This window comes from Rhinopithecus roxellana, chromosome 6, assembly GCF_007565055.1.
Source record: "Rhinopithecus roxellana isolate Shanxi Qingling chromosome 6, ASM756505v1, whole genome shotgun sequence".
In the NCBI taxonomy this organism is placed as follows: Eukaryota; Metazoa; Chordata; class Mammalia; order Primates; family Cercopithecidae; genus Rhinopithecus; species Rhinopithecus roxellana.
In genome coordinates, this window is record NC_044554.1 from 134109210 (window position 1) to 134135124 (window position 25915).

Here is a 25915-nt window from a genome sequence, read left to right on the forward strand (position 1 = left end):
CTCTAGCGAAGCACAGTGACTCACGCCTGTAATCCCAGCACTTTGGGAGGCCGAGGTGGGCAGATCACCTGAGGTCAGGAGTTCGAGATTGGCCTGACCAACATGGTGAAACCTCGTCTCTACTAAAAAACAACAACAACAACAACAAAAAATTAGCCAGGCATCATGGTGGGTACCTGTAATTTCAGCTACTTGGGAGGCTGAGGCACGAGAATTGCTTGAACCCAGGAGGCGGAGATTGCAGTGAGCTAAGACCGTGCCACTGCACTCCAGCTGGGCAACAAGAACGAAACTCCATCTCAGAAAAATGAAAAACAAAAAACAAAAAAAGAAAAAGAAAAACATTCCTCTAAAGAACTGGAACAAGACAAGGATCTCCACTTTCACCACTTCTCTTCAACACAGTCCTGGAAGTCCTAGTCAGAGCAACCAGACAAGAAAAATAAAAGGAATCCAAATTGAAAAAGAGCAAGTCAAATTGTCCCTCTTTGCAGATGACACTATCTTAGCTATCTACAAAAACCTAAAGACTCCACCAAAAAGCCCTTAGATCTGATTAATCTAGTAAATCTGCAGGATATAGAATCAACATGTAAAAATCGGTAGCATTTCTATAAACCAGTAAGGAACTAGCTAAGAAGGACATCAAGAAAGTAATCCCATTTACAATAGCTATAAATAAATATATTACCTAGGAAGAAATTTAAACAGGGATGTGGAAGAGCTCTCCAAAGAAAACTACAAAACGCTGATGAAGGAAACTGAAGAGGACACTAACAAATGGAAAGACATTCCATGCTCTTGGATCAGAAGAATTGGTATTGTTAAAATGCCCACACTACCCAAAGAAATCTACAGATTCAAAGCAGTCCCTATCAAAATAGCAATGTAATTTTTCACATAAATAGAAAAAAATCCTAAATTTCATGTAGAACTAAAAAAGAGCACAAATAGTCAAAACAATTATCAGCAAAAAGAACAAAGGTGAAGGCATCACACTGACTTCAAAATATCTTTCAATCCCAACACAGCATTTTATTAGTATAGGAAAAGGATACATACACCTATAGAATAGAATTGAAAACCCAGAAATAAAGCCACATATTTACAGCCAACCAATTTCTCACAAAGGCACCAAGAACATACACTGGGGAAAAGACACCCACTTCAATAAATGGTGCTGGGAAAATTGGATACCCATATGCAAAAGAATACAGTGGACCCTCACCTCTCACCATATACAAAAATCAATTCAAGATTGATTAAAGCCTTAAATGTAAATCCCAAGACTATAAAAGTACTAGAAGAAAACATACGGGAAACACTTCATGACATTGGTCTAGGCAGATTTTTATGGCTAAGACCTCGAAAGCACAGGCTACAAAAACAAAAAGAGACAAATGGGACTATACTTAACTAAAATGCTTCTGGACAGCAAAGGAAATAATCAACAGAGTGAAGAAACAATTTGTTGAACGGAAGGAAATATTTGCAAACTATTCATCCAACACTAATATCCAGAATATACAAGAAACTCAACAGGGAAAACAATCCCATTAAAAAGTAGGCAAAGGACATAAATAGACATTTCTCAAAAGAAGGTATACAAATGACCAAGTATATGAAAAATGCTCAATATCACTAATCATCAGGGAAATGCAAATCAAACTCACAATGAGGTATCATTTTACATCAGCTAGAATGCCACTATTTTAAAAAATGACAAAAAATAGCAAAATACTATTTTGAAAAATCTCCACAAAGATGTGGAGAACAGAAAACTGTTATACATTGTTAGTAGAAATGTAAATTAGTATAGCCACTATGGAAAATAGTATAAATATTTTTCAAAAAACTAAAAATGGAACTATCATACAATCTAGTAATCCCACTACTTGATAGTTATCAAAATAAAAAGGAAATCAGTATATGAAACCTGCACCTCAATGTTTATTGCAGCAGTACTCACAATTACAAAGGTAAGGACTCAAACCTAAGTGTCCATCAATGGACAAATGGATAAAGACAATCTGGTACACTATTAAAGAAATATAAAGAAAATGTGGAATACTATTCAACCATAAAAAAGGAATTAAATTCTGTCATTTTCAGCAACAAGGATGGAACAATCATTCTGTAAAGTGAACTAAGCCAGGCACAGAAAGACAAATATCAAATATTGTCACTCATATGTCGGAGCTATAAAAGTTGATCTCATAAGGTAGAGTTGAATGACAAATACCAGAGACTAAGAGAATGTGGGTGACATGGAAGGGGATGAAGAGAGTTGTTTAATGGGTACAAACAACCAGGTTGATAGAAGAAATAAATACTAGTGATTGATAGCAGAGTAGGGTGACTCCATTTAACTATGTATTAAATATTTCAAAATAGCCAGAAGAGAGGACTTGATATGTTCCCAAAACATAGAAATAATAAATAATCAAGATAATGAATACCCTAAATACGGACTTTGTCATTAACACATTCCATACAAGTTACAAAATATCACATATACCCCATAAATATGTACAAATATTATGTATCAATATGAAATAAGTACAGTCAACCCTCCCTATCTGCGGTTTCTACATCTGCAAGCAAACAGATCAAAAACACAGTATTCTCAGGACTCAACACCCACAGATACAAAGGGCTGATTTTTCATATGCATAGGTTCCACTGGGCCAACTGCAGGACATGGGTATGGGTGGATTTTATCTGTACCAAACTTCTATGTATACAGAGGGATGACTGTACTTTTTTAGTAAAATGGAATGCCTCCAGTACTGAAACACTGGAATTGAATTATGGCAAAAAAATGTAAAAGGAAAAAAATCATAGCTGAAATCTCTCAAAAACAAGTGAAATGAGAACAAATAAATTTTATTACTTCCTTTCTCCCTGTTTGAACAGGGTACTGGTCAGAATTTGACACTATTACAATGTCACACAGAAGCTTCTCTGTCTGGAAGGGTAAACTTCTTCATCTAGTCAGCTGTTTCTGGTTTTGGTGTTGAAGTGATCACCCTCTAGGATCACCTCTACTACCGCTATCATTATCACCATCATTGTGGGAGCCAGAATTTATTATATCCCTCTATTTCAAAGGACATTATTTGTATTAGAACATGTAAATAATCCCGTAATGTTGCTGTTCCATTATTTCCACCTGCAAAGACATCTTGGTATACCTTTTATTTGCTTCTTATGATTACTCCAACCAAAGCACATATCACATTGAATAAAAATAATCTGTTTACTGCTGGCCGGGCGGGCACTTTGGGAGGCCAAGGTGGGTGGATCATTGAGGCCAGGAGTTTAATACCAGCCTGGTCAACATGGCAAAACTCTGTCTCTACCAAAAATACAAAAATTAGCTGGGCATGGTGGCACATGCCAGTAATCCCAGCTACTCAGGAGGCTGAGGCAGGAGAATCACTTCAACCTGGGAGGCAGAGGCTGCAGTGGCTGAGATCATGCCCCTGCATTCCAGCCTTGGCAACTGAGCAAGACTGCCTCAAAAAAAAAAAAAAAATCATCTGTTTACTGCTAGTGTCTGCATTACACTCTAAGATCCTTAAGGTTTGAAATTTTAGTTTGTCACTTCATCTCCAGAAAGTAGCACAGTATCTGAATATAGCAGACAATCAGTAAATATCTGATAAATGAATGAATGCCAACATCTGTACTCTACAGAATATGTTTTTAAGAACATTTAAAGATAGTTATCTTCCCTAGGTGCAAACAATTAAATATTACAAAATCCAAATGAGAAAAATAACACATGCTCCTGAAAACCGCAAAAGTAGATCAGGAACAAAAGACTTATTATGGTCTTCAACAAAAATGAGTCTCATAACAAATGGGTCAATTTTCCCTAAGTTAACTTAAAAAGTTTACATTATTCCAATAAAAATATAATTTTTTTCCTTGAGACCAAACAAGTTAATTATAAAGATGTTTTAGAAGAATGACAACCAAGAATAGCCATGAAAGCTGATTTAAAAAATAGCAATGAGGGCCGGGTGCAGTGGCTCACACTTGCAATCCCAGAACTTTGGGAGGCTGAGGCAGGTGGATCACTTGAGGTCAAGAGTTCGAGACGGGCCTGGCCAAAATAACGAAACCCCATCTCTACTAAAAATACAAAAATTAGCCAGGCGTGGTGGCATATGACTGTAGTACCAGCTACTTGGGAGGCTGAGGCACGAGAATCACTTGAACCTGGGAGGCAGAGGCTGCAGTGAGCTGAAATTGTGCCACTGCACTCCAGCCTGGGACTTCGGACTTTGTTTTTTTGTTTTGTTTTTTAAACAAAACAAAACAAAAAAGCAGTGAAGAAGGAACAAGCCCTATAAGTATTAAAAAGATACTATAAAGCCTATTTTAGTTAAATGAGTGCAGCACTGGAACATGAATAAACAAACCAATGGAATAGAAAAACTAAAAATATACCCCTTTCAAATAAAATTTTCTGCCTGAACACACTCATCAATCTTACTGTGACAAACACCACGATCCCCCTCATATGACACAATAATATGTGCAAAGTATCATGCATAAAATATACTGCCTGTAAAAACTGAATGTAAATTTAATTAACCTCTGTATCTACCACTTTTTTCAATTGGGGAAAAGAGAACTATGAAATAATACCATAAGGATGCAATCAGCCAGCTCCAAAGTATGGAAAATGAAATTGTTTTTTTCACACAATACATGGCATGGAGAAAAAGAGTTGTGGGGGAACTTTATAGCTCAAGAGAGATTAAGAGATATATTAACCCAATACAGGTAGATCTTGTTGACATACTAATTTGAAAAAAGCAATCATTTAAAAATATATTTAAGACAATTAGGGAAATTTAAATACAATATTACAATTTGTTAATTTTATAAGGTGTGATAACTGCATAACATATGTTGTAAACTAAACCTAAAGCAAGCAGAAGGACAGAAATAATAAAGATTAGAAAGAAAATAGACAACAGAAAAACAAGAGAGAAAAATCAATAAAACCAAAAGCTAGGTATTAAAAATGTACAAACTGGACAAAACTTACTAGGACTAACCAAGAAAAAAAGAGAGAAGACTGAAACTGCTAGAATCTGAAATGAAATATGGGACACTACTGAACTTAGAGAGATAAAAAGAATTATAAAGAAAATATGTACAACTGTATGCCAACAAGCTAGATAACTTAAATGGAATAGACCAACTTTTAGACACAAACTACCAAAATCGGCATTATTGTACTTAAGCAGAGGCTGAGGGCCATCTGTTGGCGGTATTACTGGAGGGATTCTGAGGGATGGGAATGGTGTATTAATTATCCTCTACTAACTCTCTCAACTACATGGTTCCATGAATTTATATTCTTCTCCGTTTGTGGTATGGTATCTGTAATGTGCTGACTACAGAGCCTTGACTTGTTTTGCAGCTATGTGTGATCACAAAATGTAGATAAAGGTAATCCCATTGCCAGCACTAATAACTAACTCAGATCACAGAAGCAAATACTATACAAGTCAAGATTCTTAGGAATGCTTTTACACTATTGGTGGGAAACTAGTTCAACCATTGTGTAAGATAGTGTGGCGATTCCTCAAGGATCTAGAACTAGAAATACCATTTGACCCAGGCATCCCATCACTGGACATATACCCAAAGGATTATAAATCATGATGCTGTAAAGACACATGCACACGTATATTTATTGCGGCACTATTCACAATAGCAAAGTCTTGGAACCAACCCAAATGCCCATCAATGATAGAGTGGATTAAGAAAATGTGGCACATATACACCACGGAATACCATGCAGCCATAAGAAAGGATGAGTTCATGTCCTTTGTAGGGACATGGATGAAGCCAGAAACCATCATTCTGAGCAAACTATCACAAGGACGGAAAACCAAACACTGCATGTTCTCACTCATAGATGGGAAATGAACAATGAGAACACTTGGACACAGGAAGGGGAACATCACACACCAGGGCCTGTTGTGGGGTGGGGGGAGCGGGGAGGGATAGCATTAGGAGATAAACCTAATGTAAAGGACAAGTTAACAGGAGCAGCACACCAACATGGCACATGTACACATATGTAACAAACCTGCCTGTTGTGCACATGTACCCTAGAACTTAAAGTGTAATTTTTAAAAAAAAGAAATAAAAGAGGAAAGGGGAGGAGAAAAAAAAATTGAGGAATGTTTGCCAATTAAAAAAAAAAAGAAAAAAATAAGGCTCTACCCACAATTTGTTCATTTTTCTAAGCAGGGCAACAGTTAAGAGATAGGTTCTGTGGGCTTCTATACTTGATCTATCATTAATTTAGCTAGTGACTTTCATAAAGTTACCCTGGCTATGCCTCAATTTCAAAAAAAGGTGTAAAAAATAACACCTGCCTCATAAGGACGCTGTGAGCATTAAATGAGTTAGTACACACAAAACGCTTAGAATATTTGGCACTATCTCACAAAGGAAATAAATACTATTATAATTACTACTACTATTGTATTATATAAGGGACATTTAATCTCCAGTTTTGCCTACTAGCTGCCAATGAATATCTTTGTACAAACATCTTTGTCTACTTATAGAAATGTCCCAGGGTAAACTGTTGGCAGATAATCTGATGCACTCAATTTTACAGGTACCTATTACATTGAAAAAGATGGTTAATACTCATAGTCACTTGATTTAAAACAAACATGCCAATACAATTCAGCAAAGAAAAGATGGTCTTGTCAATAAACAGTGATGGTATAACTGGATATCCACATGGAAAAATACTGAAGTTTATCTCCACCTCATATCATAATCAAAAAATTTACTGCAGGTCACCCCAGCCCTAAATGCAAAAGGTAAAAACTTCCAGAGAAACACACACACACACACACACACACACACACACACACAAATATATCTATGATCTTGGGGTAAGTACAGTGGTCTTAAATGGGAAGCAGAATGCACATACCAAAAAGAAAAAATTAATAAATTAAATTTCAAATAATATCAAGAAAATGAGTAGGTAGGCCACAGACTAAAAGATACTAGCAATACATATAAAAGACAAAGGACTGGTGTCAAGAATACGTACAGGCTGGGCACAGTGATTCACACCATGAATCTCAGCACTTTGGGAGGCTAAGGTGGGAGAACTGATTGAGCCAAGGAGTTCAAGACCAGCCTGATCAACATAGTGACCATCTCTACAAAAAATTTAAAAGTTAGCTGGGCATGGTGGCACACACCTTTAGTCCCAGATACTTGGAAGGCTGAGGTGGAAAGATCACTTGAGCCCAATAGGTTGAGACTGCAGTGAGCCATGATCGCACCACTGCACTCCAGCCTGGGTGACAAGAGACTTCATCTCAAAAAACATACATAAAAAACACATAGAGAGGTCCCTGCCCCACCAATTCGCTCTCCTCGGCACCGGCGGTGGCTGTGCTGTTGTGGTGGTAGCAGCATCCAGCTGCCACAGACCCCACCAACGACCAGCACCTGGTCTGCTCAGCGTTGCAGTGGGCCAGACCAACCACTGCACCACAGATCCTTTCGGAATAAACCATGGGATTGGGCCTCATCCAGATGTGGTGGAATATGCCAAGGAAAACCTGGAGAGCTTCATCAAAAATAGTGATAGCTTTGATAATCAGCTCCTAGACCTAGACTATCCATCTAAGAGGGAAGTTATAGGGCAAGGCTAGGTCACTCTGATCTCCTAGCAGCTTATCAAAAGAATTATATGTGCAAGTTGGCAAGCCCCCACCATAAGCAAAATCATCTGTCCATCTCAAGATGCAGATATTCCAACACGCACCTATAAAGAAAACCACTGCTGAGGTTTGAGTTCTGTGAACCTGCATTTGTCATCAGTAATTGCCTCCAGATAGCATCTGACAGTCATCGGTATGACGGAATTTGTGGAGCTGGAGTCCACAAAGACCATGAAAATATTACTATAAGTTGGAGGCATATTAGTCACGCCTATAGAGGATCCGTTAACACAGAACTGGACAAAACACTTGGGAAAGGAAAAATATCCTTGTTTTGTCATTTGCTCCACTTGTGCAACCAAGTAAGAATGGTAATGGCAAACCAAATTCTGTGGGACTCCCTCACTGTGCTGTCAGGAATCTACAAGACTTGGCTTGTATTTACATTCGACGCACATTTAGAAATTGCATAAATGATGAGATGCAGGCCAAGGGGATTCCTCAAAGGGCTCTACCAAAAAGGAAAAAAAAAAGAGAGTTAAACAGGTAATTAATATGTACATATTTGTGGGTAATCAGCTTATTCCTCAGTCTCTAGAGAGGAGGATGAAAAAAATGGAAGAAGGTAACAAAGAAGAGGAAGAAAAAGATCACAGTGAAGCAATGAAGCCAGAGGAGCCACTTCAAAATTTACTGAGAGAAAAAAAATCACAACTCCGCCCCTCCCTGAATCTTTAGAAGCTTACTTGACATATTTTAGAGACAAATAATTTAGATCAAGGAGAAAGAATGCCTACCAGTAATTCCTTTAGTCTTGAAAATGTAGCATTTGTTAGGAATTAAGAGACAGAATTATTTCTTTCATCAGAGCTAATTATAGTGGAAAAAAGCAAAACTTGTTTCTGTCAGTAACAAAAATAAAAGAATCCCTTTTATAAAATATATTTTTCTTTAAATCTTGGAAGAATGCTGTTTTAGCGCAGAGTGATTTCCAAGTGGAATGCAACAGTAGTCAAGATTTGTGTATTATAAATCCTTTTCTGATTCCTTACAGATTTGTAGTGGTAAGGGTTAGATTTAATTTTATATAAGGTTTAAATAATTGTCAAGCTTATATAATGTGATCTGAATTGCAGTTGTTTGCACTTCCTCTATGAAAACTTTAATAAGGAAATCAAATGCTTTGTAGACCTATTTACCTTACTTTTGTTGCAGTCACTGTTGCTGGGTTGCTGTACATATATTCCAGGGCAATATATGGGTGCAATAACAATACAAGATATTGAATAATTTAGCTTTAAAAATCCCACAAATTTTACGAAATTTTACAGCCCTGCTACTTCTGCTTTTGAATCTCTTGCCAAAAGACATGGGTAAAATATCTGCTTCTCTCATTTTAAGAACACAGCAAGTGAATTATTAAAATAGAAAGTATATACTTAATACAACTCTTATTTGGTATGGACCCTTTACATTTTCAGTATTTTTTTAAATGAGGTTATCTTAACTTTCTAGCATTTTTAAAGTATATTTAGAATTGTTTTTTCTGTAGTTCACTGTATAAAGCATTTGGTTTGAAAAAAAAATTGTTATGTGTGACTCTTGATAAGACACAGAAAGAGGGAATGAGCATGAGTGATGGCCACCTTCCTGGCTGGCTCTAAGTAGCAGGGTAGATCTGATCAGCAGATGCACTTTAGCAAATGGAACTTCTAACTTATCTGAGTATTTATCTTTGGCAAGGTAGGGCTAAGCTTGCCTAGATTTGCTTTGGATCTTTCTAGTATAAGAAATATTCACAGAAATTGTTTTGAAAATCCTGTTCCGAATCATATTGTAATCTTTGGGATCCACGCCATGTTCATTTCACTTCCTCTCATATTTTTCGTGTTTCTTTTGGTAAAATTATAATGGTTTTCATTTTGTACTTAATATCACACACGTAAACCATCCATCATTTGAGCTTTACTGTAGCTTATCAGTGATAAAAACAGTCAGTAACTGCCATTGTTTCTTTGTTTTCCTAGTAAGGCCTGAAAACAGTCATTCTTTGTTAAGAAGGTGTACAATGTAACATATTTACTAGTGTTACATGGATTATACTTTTCTTAAAGGGAAAAAATTTGAGAGTATCAGGGACTACCACAAGCATTGTTACTACAGTAGTTGTTCAGATTTGGTTAAGGAAGCCCAATCAATGTATAGTGAAAGGATTATTATATCTCTGCTAAGATTCAGATATTGTTTCAAAAATCTCAGCTCCAATCATTCCACACATCTAAAAACAATGTTTGTACTCATCTAAGCATGAAACTGTCCCAAGTAAGTGAGGATATTTCAGTAATGTGAAAAACACTTTCATGGAAGGTATTTGTTTTATACCAGTGGGTGGGGTGGTAGAATTGGGAGTATTTCTACAGTTATTCTTAGATGATTACCAAAATGCCCCATCTCATTTCTAGCTAGGAAAGGAAAAAATCAGTTTTATGCTACTGTTGTCATCTGTCAGAAATGTTCATTTTATTTTGAGTTAAATGTTGCTTTAGAATTTTAATCTTGAATTCCTGGTGACCACATGTTTGTATCTGGAAATCTTGGAGAGAGTTATCATCTGACCTATTCCCCTCGCTATTTTTTGGTTGGAGCTGCTGTTTAGATGTGTAAAGACACATATTCTTAAATGCTGATTTTACTATTTAGGAGGGAGTTTTTGTTGAGGATATATTTGAAGATTGGCTTTTTCATATTGTCTTTCCTTCTTTGGCCTTGGCAAAGTGTACAGTAGATTTTCATGATCACTGCATACTTTTGTCATTGAAATATATCTTTTATTTTTTAAATGCATTCATTTTACAGTTGTGACTTTATCATTGACTTTAAGAGGTAGAAATAAGAAATAAAAATTAAAGTGAAAAAAACATACAAAATGCCTACAAATCAATCAAGACAAATAACCTAATTTAAAAATGGGAAAAAGATGTGAATAGATACTTCACAAGAGCCCTTGCAAAGGGCTAATAAAAATATTAAAACACAACCTCAGTACACTAGCAATGCAGGGGGCTGGTGAGGACATGAAGGAACTACAACTCTCATAAATTGCTGATGAGGATGTAAATTGGTTCAACACTTTTGTAAAGCTGTTTGGCAGTATCTACTTTGGCAGAAATATGCCTACCCTATGATTTAGCAACTCTACTCTAGATATATGTGCAAAAGAAATGAGTCAATACATCCAGCAGAAGATTTATATAAGGATTTCATAGCAGTTTCATTCAGAGTAGTTAAAAACTGCAAAAAAAATCCAAATGCCCATCAAAGGAGAACAGATCAATAAAGTGTGTTATATGTATACAATGAATACTAAATAGCTTAAAAAAGAACAGACTACCAATACACTAATACATACAACAATATAAATGAATCTCAGAAATTATGTTGAACAAAAGAAGCCAGATACATAAAGTACATACTGCATGATTTAAGAACAGACAGCTGAATCTATGGTGATACAGTAAGAATGATGGTTATATCTCTAATGGAGAAACTACTGACTAAGAATTGACTGAGAAGGGGCCTGAAGGAATTTTCTGAAATGATGGAACCATATGTTGATCTGGATGGTTGTTACATGGATACATACATATGTAAAAATTCACCAAGCTATATACTTAAGATCTTGAGATATATATACCTTACTGTATACAAGTTATACCTCAGTAAAAAAAAGAAAAAAAGATAGCCAAATTGTTCTGCATGAAGATGCATCTTACAAATTTTTTGTGAATCAAAGTCAAAGGCAAGGAATCTATTTTGTTCACCACTGCACACTTAATGCTCAACACAGTGCCAGGTACACGGCAGACGGTACATACGTTTTCTTCACTTTTGTTTTTTGGCTAGAAGAGTGCGGTTTTTATTCTATTTTTTCCTATTTTTAACTGTAGTAAACTATACATAACATAAAATTGACTATCTTGACCATGGTTAAGTTACAGTTCAGTGGCATTACGTACTTTCACACTGTTTTGCAACCTTCGCCACCATTCATCATCCATCTCCATAGCTCTTTTCATCTTGTAAAACTGAAACTCTACACCCATTAATCAACAACTCCCCATCCCCAATCTTCCCCCAGTCCCTAGTAACTACCATTCATTTTTTCTGTCTCTATGATTTTGACTACTCAAAGTCTTCATGTAAGTAGAACCATAACAGTATTTGTCCTTTTGTGACTGGGTTATTTTATTTAGCTAATGTCCTGAAGATGCATCCATGTTGTAGCTTACATCAAATTTCCTTTCAAGACTGAGTAATATTCAGTTCATAAGTATTTTTGAATTAATAAATTTACCATAACAGTAGTTTATACAAATTCTAAAAACCAGCCTCTCCATTTCAAATATACCAAAAATTCCAAAAACTAAGTATCTAACACATAGGAAAGCTGACAGGAGGAATGAAATAATTATATTCAAGAATATGGCTCACCTTCTTTGGGTCAAGATTCCCCAAAACTGAACTGGTCTGGGGACAAACTTCAGACAGTGAGCAACCAATCTTCATGATATCCTTATTTCTATTGATACTCTAGAAAGATCAGATATAGTGTAAGATACAGTAAAATACTATTTTATAGTGTTATACACTTGAGGGTTCTAAGCATGATAAAAGATTTTAGGCCATTAGAAATTAAATCAAGTTCTTATGTCTGTATTTTTTCATAATTTAAATGAGTTATTTATAAGAAATGAGACTAGGCCATATAAAAAGTTTACTTCCCAATGAGTTCAAATTAGGCAGAATTCAAACAAGATACCAAATATAATTAAATCATATGGAAAGGATTCCTTAAAGATCTATTTGATCGCAGAGCTCAAACTGGGAAATAAAAGATGATCCTGGAACATTTGATAGTGTCAGAAAGTAAAAAAACGCTAAAAATAATAAATAAATAAATAAATAATTTTTTAAAAACTGGTTGTGATGGCTCACACCTGTAATCCCAGCACTTTGGAGGGCCGAGGTGGGAGGACCACTTTTGAGCCGGGGAGTTTGAGACCAGCTTGGCAACATGGTGAAACCCTGTTTCTACAAAAAAAAAAAAATATACAAAAAATTAACCGGGCATGGTAGTGTGCGCCTATAGTCCTAACTATACAGGAAGATGAGGTGGGAGGATTGCTTGAGCCCAGAAGTTCGAGACTGCAGTGAGCCATGATCACACCACTGCACTCCAGCCTTGGTGACAGAGACCCTGTCTCGAAAAAAAAAAAACAAAAAAGTGCTCAAAAAAAGAATAGGACATGTTTAAGGACAAGTATCAATTTCTGTTCTTTGGTGAACTTTGTCCCAATGGCCAAGGCTGAATAATTTAAACAACAAAATAAATAATGATAGCATAAGATTACAACCCATGGAATAAATATCCATGAGTTTATATTAATATAACTAATTGAATAAATAAATGGCAGAGAAGAGACAGCTCTTCCTTATAGAAGAATTCCAATTAATAGATGTGGAAGGAATGAGGGGAATAGAAAATCATCATTAGGCAAGCACTAGAGCAATAAACAACAAAATTCGTGGGTGAAAAGTTGAAGAGAAACTGGATTAGACAGCCTCAATAAGTCTCCTAAAACATTTATTAATTACAAAAGAAAAAAGAGTAACTTTACAGTGAAAAAACCTGGAAATTGCCACCATACCCAAGTGAATCAAGGTTATCATCAATAAGAAGGTATATCACATCATGAAACCCCAATATGGTGTACTAAGAGGACTACAATATCACTTCTGTGGAACTCTTGCTAATCTATTTATAAGAAATCATCAAACAAACCCAAATTAAAGGATACTCTACAAAATAACTAATATTCATCAAAAGTGTCAAAAGTCTTGAAATACAAGGAAAAATTGAGGAACATTCAGAGGTTAAAGGAAACAAGGGATACACAACTAAATACAATTCGGGATTCCATATTGGATCCTGGAACACAAAAATACAAAAAGCTGCCAAAATTTAAATAAGGGCTATAGTTTAGTTAACAGCATTGTACTAATGTTAATTTCCTGCTTTTGATCATTGCACTGTGGTTATATAACACATTAGCATTAAGAGAAGCTGGGTTTGGCCGGGCGCGGTGGCTCACGCCTGTAATCCCAGCACTTTGGGAGGCCGAGACGGGCGGATCACGAGGTCAGGAGATCGAGACCATCCTGGCTAACATGGTGAAACCCCGTCTCTACTAAAAATACATTTTAAAAAATTAGCCGGGCGCGGTGGTGGGCGCCTGTAGTCCCAGCTACACGGGAGGCTGAGGCAGGAGAATGGTGTGAACCCGGGAAGCGGAGCTTGCAGTGAGTGGAGATCACGCCACTGCACTCCAGCCTGGGCAACAGAGCAAGACTCCGTCTCAAAAAAAAAAAAAAAAAAGAGAAGCTGGGTGTAGCCTCTGTACTAATTTTGCAACATTCCTATAAGTCAAAGTTCCTTCAAAATAAAATGTTAAATATATATATATGTGTTCTAAAGAAATATACCAATGAAATATTCAATAATGCTAGAAAGAACATGATTATCCATGATGACTGAAAAAAAACTCTGAAAGAGCAGTTCAAAGAACATCATGATGAATATCAAAGTCTCAGCATAGAAGAGGAATTGAATTTAAACTGAGCCTGAGAAACAACAGAGGCAACCTTTGTGAACAAACCCCTAGAATCAAAATATTCCATATATTTTTTTCACTATACAGACTAACACAAATAGGAGCTCTTTTTTGTTTGTTTGTTTGGCACAATCTCAGCTCACTGCAGTCTCAATCTCCTGGGCCCAAGCAATCCTCCCACCCTCAGCCTCCCACACAGCTGGGAACACAGGCATGCACCATGCCCGGCTAATTTTTTTTTTTGTTGTTTTGTTTTTTGTTTTTTGTTTTTTGTTTTTTTTTTTTTTGGAGCGACAAGATGTCACTATGTTGCCAAGGTTGGTCTCAAACTCCTGGGCTCAGGCGATCCTCTCACATAGGTCTCCCAGAGTGTTGAGATTACAGGCCTGAGCCACCATGCCTGACCAGAAGCTCTTTCTTTCAAAGAAACAGGTGGAGTCAAATACTTTAGATTCCTTCAGCTGCCACCATCCAATCTGAAGTGTTTGCTTATAAGTGGTTTATAAGGCAGAAGCCCACAGGGCAAAAAAATGGAGAATATATGTGAGCAGATTTTCATCCTAATCTGCCTACCCATATTTCCAAATCTCTAGTCTTCTCTATGTCTACATCCCACCCTAACCCCAACCAAATTTGCCAATTTGCTTCCTGAAAAAACCACTGCATTCATTTATACACCGTCAGTAGTTTTAATGTTTAATCTTTTCACGTGCATGTTTCCTGTTTTGTTCTTCTGCAAGCGTCTCAACTTCATGGTTTAACTCAGAGGTTGGCAAATTACAGCCACCTGTTTTAGTAAATAAAGTTCACTGCATCACAGCTACACATACTCATTCACATTTTGTCTATGGCTGCTATGCACTATGTTGGCAGAGTTGAATAGCTGCAAAAGAAACTGTATGGCCTAAAAATGGTAAACTACTCATCATCTGATCCTTCACAGAAAAAATATTTGCTGACTCTTGAATTTGCTCCAAATTCAATCGACATCGTCACAAATAAAGTAAACTGAAATCAAAGTCTAGAGCTGCACTACTGAATACAACAGCCAATACCCACTTAAAATGTGGCTAGTCTAAGTAGATATGCTCTAAGTCTAATACACACACTGGATTTCAAAGACAATATTAAAAAGGAAATATAAATATCCTGTTTACATTTCCATGCCAATTATATTTTGAAACATATTTTGGATATATTGAGTTAAATAAAATGTATTTATTAAAATATCACCTGCTATTTTTAGTTTCTTCAATGTGGCTGCCAAAAATGTTTTAAAATTACTTTCGTGGCTCATATATTTCTACTAGACAGCACTAGTCTAGAAAATCTTTTTACACTGATAAATGATGTTTCTATACAATAAGCTTAAATATCATTTATCATCCAACCTGGGACACTGTTGAGAGTGATGCAGCTGTCACTAATACAGAGACAATGGGCATGGAACCAGAACGTGTGAGCAACCTTTAGAGAATATGCATAAGCAGAAACAAATTTGCCAAATACATGTGCATAAGCAGACACACGAATTTGCCCCAAGTTTTCTATAACATTACCCTTCTACAATGTTTTATTACATGCAACCATGCCCCACATAGTGACATTTTGGTCAAGAATGAACCACATACACTGCAGTAGTCCCATAAGATTATAATGAAGCTGAAAAATTCCTATTGCCTAGTGTAGTCCTAGCCATCGTAACATCATAGAGCAATGGATTACTCACATATTTGTGGTGATGCTGGTGTAAACCTACTGTGCCCCAGTCTTACAAAAGCACAGCACATACAATTATGTACAGTACATAATACTTGGTAATGAAAATAAACAACTATGTCATCGGTGTATGTGTATATTTTTTTTTACTATTTTATTTTAGTGTACTCCTCCTACCCATTTTAAAAAGTTAATTGTACAGCCACCTCAAGTCCTTCTGAAGATATTCCAAAAGGGCATTATTATCACAGAAGATGACAGCTCCATGCACGTTACTGACTCTGAAGACCTTCTAGAAGGACAAGAAGTGGAGGTGAAAGACAGTGATATTGATGATCTTGTGTCTTCGTTTTTAGCCAAAAAGTTTTTAAAGTAAAAAAAAATTAAAAGTTTCTTAAAAAAAGAAAAAAAGTTTTAGAATAAGGACATAAAGAATATTTTTGCACAGCTCTACAATGTTTGTTTTAAGCTGTGTTATCACAAATGAGTCAAAAGTTTATTAAAAGTTACAGTAAGCTAAGGTTTATTGAAGAAAAATATTTTTATAAATTCAGTGTAGCCTAAGTGTATGGTATTTATAAAGTATAAAGTAGTGTACAGTAATGTCCCAGGACTTCACATTCCTCACTACTCACTCAATGACTCACCCAAAGCAATTTCTAATCCTGCAAGCTCAGTTCATGGTAAGTGCCCTATACAGGTGTACCATTTTTCAATCTTTTATAAAATATTTTTACTGTACCTTTATATTTAGATACATAAAGACTTACCATTGTATTACAACTGTCTGCAGCATTCAGTACAGTAACATGGGGTACAGGTACACTACATGGCCTAGGTATGTAGTAGGCTATATCATCAAGGTTTCTCTAAGTACATTCTACGATGTTCATACAGCAAAAAAGTTGCCTAATGATGCGTTTCTCTGTATGTATCCCAGTCATTCAGTGATGCATGACTGTATATTTAAGAACTCTGGGTTAATCATATTCTTCTAGAACTTTCTTCTCACATATTCTCCTATTTCCCACATTACGAGTTCACCTCATCCCCCACCAAAAGGAGTTCCCATGCTGTAGGGAGTACAGAGAAATGTAATTTCTTTCCCTTCCATACCACGTATAGTTTACAAAACCAAAAATTAGCAGGTCATTCTGTACATTACAGGAATTCACCTTCTTAAATTGTGGAACACAGCCCTTTAGTGCTTGCTTTGTATTTAAAACTGAGTAGTAACCTTACCCAACCGACAGCCTCCCAACAGAGAATCAGAAATGTTTCATTCATGCTTCCAATTTTATAATAAGGAAAAATACCATATCTCAAATTTAAGCCATTAGAAAAAAAGACCAAGATTTTTAAAACTTATCCTCCTTCAAGAAACAATCTTATAAAAGACCCCTAGATGGGGCTATAACTTCACAAATACAACAGGCTCTCAGACTCCAGTAAAAGCAGCCTACAATTGAGTAGAATTCTGAAATCACAATCTTGCCAATTTTTTTTTTTAAACTTGGTGTATTATGTGCATAATATTCATGTGTCAAGTAACGTCACAGCTGTCGAAATTTGTCTTCTAATAATGCCTGGTGACAAATAATTCAATAAATGTTAGGCAATGAGAATAATAAATATATTTATTCCTGGGTTTTATTTTTGTTTTTGTTGAGGAGGAACTGGACTGGGGGAGATGAGGGGGAATATTAACCAGTTTGCTATTTACCTGGGCCCAAAACGTTACTGCATCTTCTATGTGACTTCCAACCACATCTTCCACTAAAATCAAATCACAATACAAAGGAAATTAGAAATTAATCAGTATCATCTAGCTCTTAACACCCCAAAATAATTTTTAGTGTCAGTACCTTTATCATAATGCGTATCTTCATCCATTTGGACAATTCCTGAAAAACTAGAACAATTCGATACCTTAAATTAGATTACAATAATCCATCCATTAATAATGAATGAAGACTGAACTACATCATGTTCAGTTCTTACAAATGTTTTGTCCTAAATGCAGTATCAAAATTCAAACTCTATATTAAAAATGAACTCAGTATTTCCTTCAATAACTCTTTTGAGTATTTTGTAGTATATGCAATTTTATAATATTTAATCACTATCCTTAAAATTATCTCTTTAGCCAAACTTTTACAAATTTATACTGAACTCATACATTTTGATCACTTGCATAAATCAACACTTTGAAACAATGTACATATTCTTTTTTAGAAAATATCCTCCCGGCCAGGCGCGGTGGCTCAAGCCTGTAATCCCAGCACTTTGGGAGGCCGAGACGGGCGGATCACGAGGTCAGGAGATCGAGACCATCCTGGCTAACACGGTGAAACCCCGTCTCTACTAAAAAAAATACAAAAAATTAGCCGGGCGAGATGGCGGGCGCCTGTAGTCCCAGCTACTCGGGAGGCTGAGGCGAGAGAATGGCGTAAACCCGGGAGGCGGAGCTTGCAGTGAGCTGAGATCCGGCCACTGCACTGCAGCCTGGGCGACAGAGCGAGACTCCGTCTCAAAAAAAAAAAAAAAAAAGAAAATATCCTCCCATAGGCCGGGCTTGGTGGCTCAAGCCTGTAATCCCAGCACTTTGGGAGGCCGGGATGGGCGGATCACGAGGTCAGGAGATCGAGACCATCCTGGCTAACACGGTGAAACCCCGTCTCTACTAAAAATACAAAAAACTAGCCGGGCGAGGTGGCGGGCGCCTGTAGTTCCAGCTACTCAGGAGGCTGAGGCAGGAGAATGGCATAAACCCGGGAGGCAGAGCTTGCAGTGAGCTGAGATCCGGCCACTGCACTCCAGCCTGGGCGACAGAGCGAGACTCCGTCTCAACAAAAAAAAAAAAAGAAAAGAAAAGAAAAGAAAATATCCTCCCATAAAAAGGACTTCCACAACGTAAAGAAAGAATAATAGAACAAATGCTTTAAACTGTTAGTCTATTTTATGTAAAAGGCATGGTGGTTACTATTTTTGAAGATTCCGTGGGATGAAAGACTGCAAAATACATAGAATTTTGCCTATTACTTCAAAAACTATTTTCATTACATATTATACTCTATCACATGCAAAAATATTCCAAAATAAATGTACACTACTATATAATTTTATCTGTAATATACTAGAACATTGCACTTTCCATTTACAAGTGTTGAAAGAAAATTAAAATACAGATTTTTGATTTTTTTTTCCCCCCAAACGAAGTCTTGCTCTGTCGCTCAGGCTGGAGAGCAGTGGCACGATCTCGGCTCACTGCAACCTCCACCTCCCGGGTTCAAGCAATTCTCCTGCCTCACCCTCCCAAGTAGCTGAGAATACCGGCGCATGCCACCACGCCCGGCTAATTTTTGTATTTTTAGTAGAGACAGGGTTTCACCATGTTGGCCAGGCTGGTCTTGAACTCCTGACCTTGTGATTTGCCCACCTCGGCCTCCCAAAGTGCTAGGATTACAGGCCTAAGCCACCGCAATTTTTTAAGAGCTTTAAAAGTTGTCTAGGAACACCACTACACTGAAGTTTCAAATGCTCTCTCATTAAGAAAAGGGAAACATTAACTTCTCATCACAGAAAAATAAAATTTTAAAAATGGATTACTTTTGTTACAACTTAATTTTTTTAAAAAATGTTTCTTAAGTGGCATGAAAATGTCTCCAAAACAAGGGTCCTTTTCTACTGGTCAAAAAGTAGTTTTTAAATTCAACTGACCGAAAAGCTGTAAAAACTTTTAGGGAGACTATATATTTCCATGGAAGGCATTAAGGCTTCATTTCAGTAAAAGTTAAAATTACTTTGGAAATCTCTCCACACACTCCAAGAAGCTACTTCTACAATAGTTTTTAAATCTTACTTTAAAATGACTCGCCCTGATTATGAAGGAACTGATGCCGTACACTTTCTGCAAACAGAGATCACCAAATGGTACATCCAAATCTCCACTTCGTGATGAAAATTTGGAAGAGACGGGTACACGTAGCTCCCTGACACTTATTTTACAAGGGATTTTGAAACAAATGGCAAAGAATTTTCCAGAAGGGGAAGAGAGTGTGCAGGCTGCGTGACCTCGTCTTCATGGAACTTATTCAGGCCCAAGGTTTTTTCAAGCCAGTTTCGCCTTCCTGGGGCATCTGACACTCCTCTGGGGTGGCGGGCGTCTCGAAGGTGACAGAAAACCCTGAAATGGGCCTCGTCCCAGGATAGGAGACCTAAAACGCAAGCAGCGATGAAAACAGTCCTTGAAGCGGCCACCACTGCACGTACCACAAAAACTACTACTGACCTCACACTTTCCGTTGCAGAAGCTCTAGAAAAGTGACCCTGGCCCCACATACTGGGCTCTCGGCCCTCCGCCCGCCGTAGCACACGTGCAGAAGCTTGCCGAGCGAGCTTTGTACGCAAAGGTCCCACACTGCGCCTGCGTGCACAGCGCTGCGCCATCATCCGGTGCTAGCGGGAGTCAGGTGGCAAGCACGGCCTACCGCCTAGTTAGAAGCGTGCAGGGAGCGGCCTGACGCTGGCGGCTGCCGACCTCACGCACTGAGGCTGCGCCCTGGTGATGTATAGGCTGGGGTGGGGTCCGTGGCCAGTTCCTTTCACAAGGCTTCAAGCAGTGACGTTAGAGGTGACGTAGGATTTCGTGGCCTTTCCTAATCTGTTCACGTGGATTTAAATTTTAGAAACACCCAAATTAGAAGAACCCCGACATTCTATTTACACGATGGAAAAGAGAAAATAACTTTGGTAACTGAAAATGTGTTTTTCAGATTAGTAGCTTTACAAGCGGTGGTCAATTCATCCCTAGATTCCACAGCTCTCTCTAGCATTACAACTTTTTCCACAATCTTAAGAGGAAAAAATTAGCTGTCTGCTTCTTTGCAGATATTATGCTTTGTGGCAAGCCTTACACAATTGAAAATTATATCTGGTTAATTTTTAACAGCTTGAAGTGTAAAGTACAATAAACTGCAGATATCAGAAAAGTGCATAATTTGTTAAGGGTGAACATATGTATACACTGTTGAAATCACCCCCACAATTAAGATAAACTTTTCTATCACCTCAAAGTTTCCTCATGCTTGATTGTAATACCTGACTCCTCCCAGCTCCCGTTCTGCTTTCTGTCACCATACATTAGTTTGCGTTTTCTAGAATTTTACGATATTAAAATCATACAGTATGAACGTTTAATCTAGCTTCTTTCCAATAGCATAATTATTTTGATTGATAAATTTTGTCCTATGTATCAAGAGTTTGTTGGGTTTTATTGCTGTTACTATTCCGTTGCATGAATATAACACAATTTGTTTATTTACCTTTTAATAGGTATTTGGACTGCTTCCAGTTTTGAATTGTTTCAAATAAAGCTGCTATTGTGTGCAAGTCTTTGTATGGACGTATGTTTTCTTATCTTATGGGTTAGTACCTAGGAGTGGAATGGCCAAGTCATAGAATTGTGTATGTGCTTAAAAAACTGCGGCATTGTTTTACAGTGTTGTACTATTTTATAGTCCCACCAGCGGGGTTTCAGAGTTCTAGTTGCTCTGTATCCTCACCATCATTTGATATGGTCTGTGTTTTTAAGTTTAAACATTTATATATAAATGTTTAAAGTGATATCTTCTTGTGGTTTTAATTTGCATTTATTTCTCTACTAACTAAAGATGTTGAGAAACTTTTCTTATGTTTATTTTCCATCCAGATCTTCCTAAATGAGGTATCTGTTCAAGTTTTTTCCTGTTTCCTAACTGAATTTATTATTGAGTTTTGACAGTTCTTTATATACTATGGATACAACTCCTTCAGGTTTGAAAATATTTTCTCCCAGTCTACAGCTGTCTTTTTGTTTCCTAAAAAGGGTATTTCAAAGAACAAAAGTTTTTCATTTCAATGAAGTCTGATTTATCAGTTTTGTCTTATGGGTCATGTTTTTGTGTTGTACATAAGGAATCTCTGACTAGCCTAGTTCACAAAAGTTTTCTTATATATTTTCTTCTAGAAATTTTACATGTTCAAGCTTTACATTTTGATATGTAGTCCTTTTTGAGTTTATTTTTATAACATGAAACAATCAATTTTATTTTGTTGCATATGGATATCTAATTTTTCCAGCATCATTTGTTGAAAACACTGTCATTTGTCTATTGACTTGTCTTTGCACCATCGTCAGAGATCAATTAACCATACATGTGCAAGTCTATTTCTGGATTCTCTGTTCTGCTACACTGATCTATTTGCTTTCTTTAGACTAATACCACACTGTCTTAAATACTGTAGTTTTATAGTAACTCTTGAAGACATGTACTGTAAGCCTTCCAATATTATTCTTTTTCAAAGTTATTTTAGGTTTGTAGTTTCATGCAATCGTAGAACTAATTTGTCAGCATCTACACACACACACACACACACACACACACACACAGAGTGTGCTGTGATTTTGATTGGGATTACATTGAATGTATACACCAATTTGAGAAGAATGGACATCTTAGCTATATTGAGTCTTCTGATCCATGAACGCAGTATATTTATTTGGGTCTTATTTTATCTCTCTGAGTGATGTTTTGTGCTTTTCATTATAAAAGTTTTGTCTGATTTAACCCTAAGAATTTCATTTTTCATGCTGTTGTAAATTGTATTATTTTCTTAATTTCAACTTCTGTTTGTTTTGTTGCTAATATATAGAAATATAACTTTAGTGTATTGTGTATTATTTCTGTGATAGTTTTTCTGTGGGTGTGTGTGTGTGTGTGTGTGTAAGACAGGGTCTCGCTCTGTCATCCAAGTGAGAGACCTGTGGTGATATCACAGGTCACTGCAGCCTTGAGTTCCCGGGCTTAAACAATCCTCCTGCCTCAGTCTCCCAAAGTTCAGGTATTAGGCACTGAGCCTAGCCTATTTCTAGTGATAGTTTTTAAAATAAATTTAACAGAATTATCTACATAGATGATCATGTCTTATGCAAATAAAGGCTGTTTTTACTTTCTCCTTTACAATCTGGAAGTCTTTTATTTATTTTTATCTTGCCTTATTGCAGTGGCTAGATCCTCCAGTGTAATGCTGAAAATAAGTGCTGAGAGCAGACACCCTTGCCATGTTCCTATTCTTAAGAGGAAAGCATTTCCCTCTCACCATTAAATATGATGTTTACTGTGGGTTTATAGTAGATACCCTTTAATAGATTCAGGAAGCTACTTTCTATCCTGAGTTTGCTGAAAATTTTTATCATGAACGTGTGTTGAATTTTGTCAAATACTTCTTTTCATATCTATTGATATGATCATGTGGTTCTTTTTTAGTTTATTAATATGATGAATTACATCAATTAATTTTCAAATGTTATACCAACCTTGCATTTCTGGGATACAATTCACTTGGTCATGATGTATTATCCTTTTTATATATTCTCATATTAGATTTGCCAACATTGTTAAGAATTTTTGCATCTATGTTCAAGAGGAATATTGGTCTGAAATTTTCTCTTCTCATAATAACTTTGTCTGGTTTTGATATCAGAGTGATGCTGGCCATATAGAATAAGTTGCAAATAATTCCCAACTTCAGTTTCTGGAAAGGTCTTATAGAATTGATATTCTTTGTTCCTTTAAGACTTGGTAAAATTCACTGTGTGGCCATCTAGCCATCTAGGCATCATTTCCTCTAGTGCACTTTCTAGCCATCTAGAATTTTCTTTGTGGTAAGGTTTTTAACTACAAATTCACTTTCTTTAATAGATACAGGGCTAATCATGTTACCCATTTAGTATCTAATGAGCTTGATAGTTTTGTCTATATTGTAATTTTTTTAACTTTGTATTTTCCTGGTGCCTCAATATCCCCACAAATAGGCTATAACCACCCTGCCCAAGTGACCAGGTGTACCAGGGTGATAGGGTAGTTCCTGCCACCTCCTGACTGTGACCTAATGACTTTCAAAAAGCACCAATAAAATGCCTTCACATGTTTTCTTGTGTACTCTGCTCTGACCCCCAGTAAAGGCACTTGCCCATGGGTCCTCACTCTCTCTAAGCTCAAGCATGCTCCCTTGGCGTTCAAACCTTATATGTAGCCCCCATGTGGCATGTCATGCCTCCCTTTTCTAGGACAAATGAGTATAATAACACCTTTATTTTTATATGCCTCTCTGGAATTTCCATGGCCACACTGGAATGATCCTTAAACATTCCACAAAGGAGACTTACAACACAGTGTTTTTTTAAGGAATTTGTCCATTTCATCTGAGTTGTCAAAATATTATTGGCATAGTTATTTATAGTATTCCCTTAGTATCCTTTTAATATCTGTAGAATCTATAGTGATGTCACCACTTTCATTCCTAACATGGATAATTTGTGTGCTCTCTCATATTAGTCAGGCTAGAGGTTTATAAATTTTATTGGTTTTATTGATTTTCTCTCTTGCTTTTGTTTTCTATTTCAATTTATACTCTGGTCTTATTTTCCCTTTTCTATCTATTTTAGTTTCATTTTCTCTTATTTTTCTAGTTACTTAAGGTAAGAGCTGATTTGAGATTTTTCTTCATTACTGATGAAGGCATTTTGGTGCTATAAATTTTCCTCCACATACTGCTTTAGCTGAATCCCACAAATATTATGATGTTGTGTGTTCACTGCCTTTCAATTAAAAGTGCTTTTATTCCCATTTTGACTTTTTTTCTTTGGCCCATGGATCATTTACATGTGTTACATAATTTTCAAACATTTGAGATTTTTCCAGATATCTTTGTTATAGATTTATAATTCCACTGTAGTCAGAGGATATACTTTAAGATCCGAATCATCTTAAGAATATTGAACCTTGTTTTATGGCCTAAAATATGGCCAATCTTAGTAAATGTTCTATTTGCACTAAAACAAAAAAAGAATGTTTTCTGCTGTTATTGGTTAGTGTGTTCTATAAACGTCAATTAGGTGAAGTCGGTTAATACTGTTGTTCAAGTCTTCTATATCCTTACTGACTTTATGTCGACATGATCCATTGGTCAAGGGAAGCATCTAGGTCATTAACTCTGTCCTACAGCATCTAAGAAGCCCAGGGGCAAGAAGCAAGAGCCATCAGTGTAGGTCCAGGGGTTCTGTCAGCTACAAAGTATATCTATCTCAATTATGTATATTTAGGGAGAGTAGAAATAGAGTGGGACCAAACCCATTTTACCTTCTGTGAGATGAACTTTGGCCAGGACTCCATTTGTCACTGAGATTCCCTACTCTAACCAGTGAACCACAATGGTCTTTTGGGTCTGCTGGGATCCATGTCAGGTCAGGCACTGTATCCAACAGTCCTTGGTTGAAAAAAAAAATCTGACTATGCCTTTTTATCCATTGCACAGTTACCCTGGTAAATGATAGTACATGACTGCCCCTTGGAGAAAGGATTAGGGGGACATTTACCAAATATACTTGATGATCCTTCCTCAAGGGGATCTGGGCCTTCCCTTCCATAATGAGCTTCAGATCTGGAAACTGGATGGGGAACTATGGTTTTTCATTACAAAGATTGATGTCAGCCTTCTCCTTGCCAATTCTCAATTTTCTTTTTTGAGGGGTGAGAGGAGTCAGTTATATAAGTAAAATAACATCCTAATCAGCTTTCCTTCTGTCTTGCCCCTTGGAACATCATGAACTTTACCTTGTTCACAGATTCATGCCTATGTGCCTATTAAGTTAATTATGTCGATTGGGCCTCTGAGAGTTAAGTTCCACAACTTGGCCTTCAAAATTTTGGCATCCCATCATCTATATACATTGATACCACAGAGCCCATAGTC

The 25915-nt window shown here is 36.7% G+C and overlaps 1 pseudogene; it reads left to right on the forward strand.

The window, feature by feature from the left end:
- Window positions 1–7961: 7961 nt before the first annotated feature.
- Window positions 7962–8500, forward strand: LOC104677656 (annotated as a pseudogene).
- Window positions 8501–25915: the final 17415 nt, after the last annotated feature.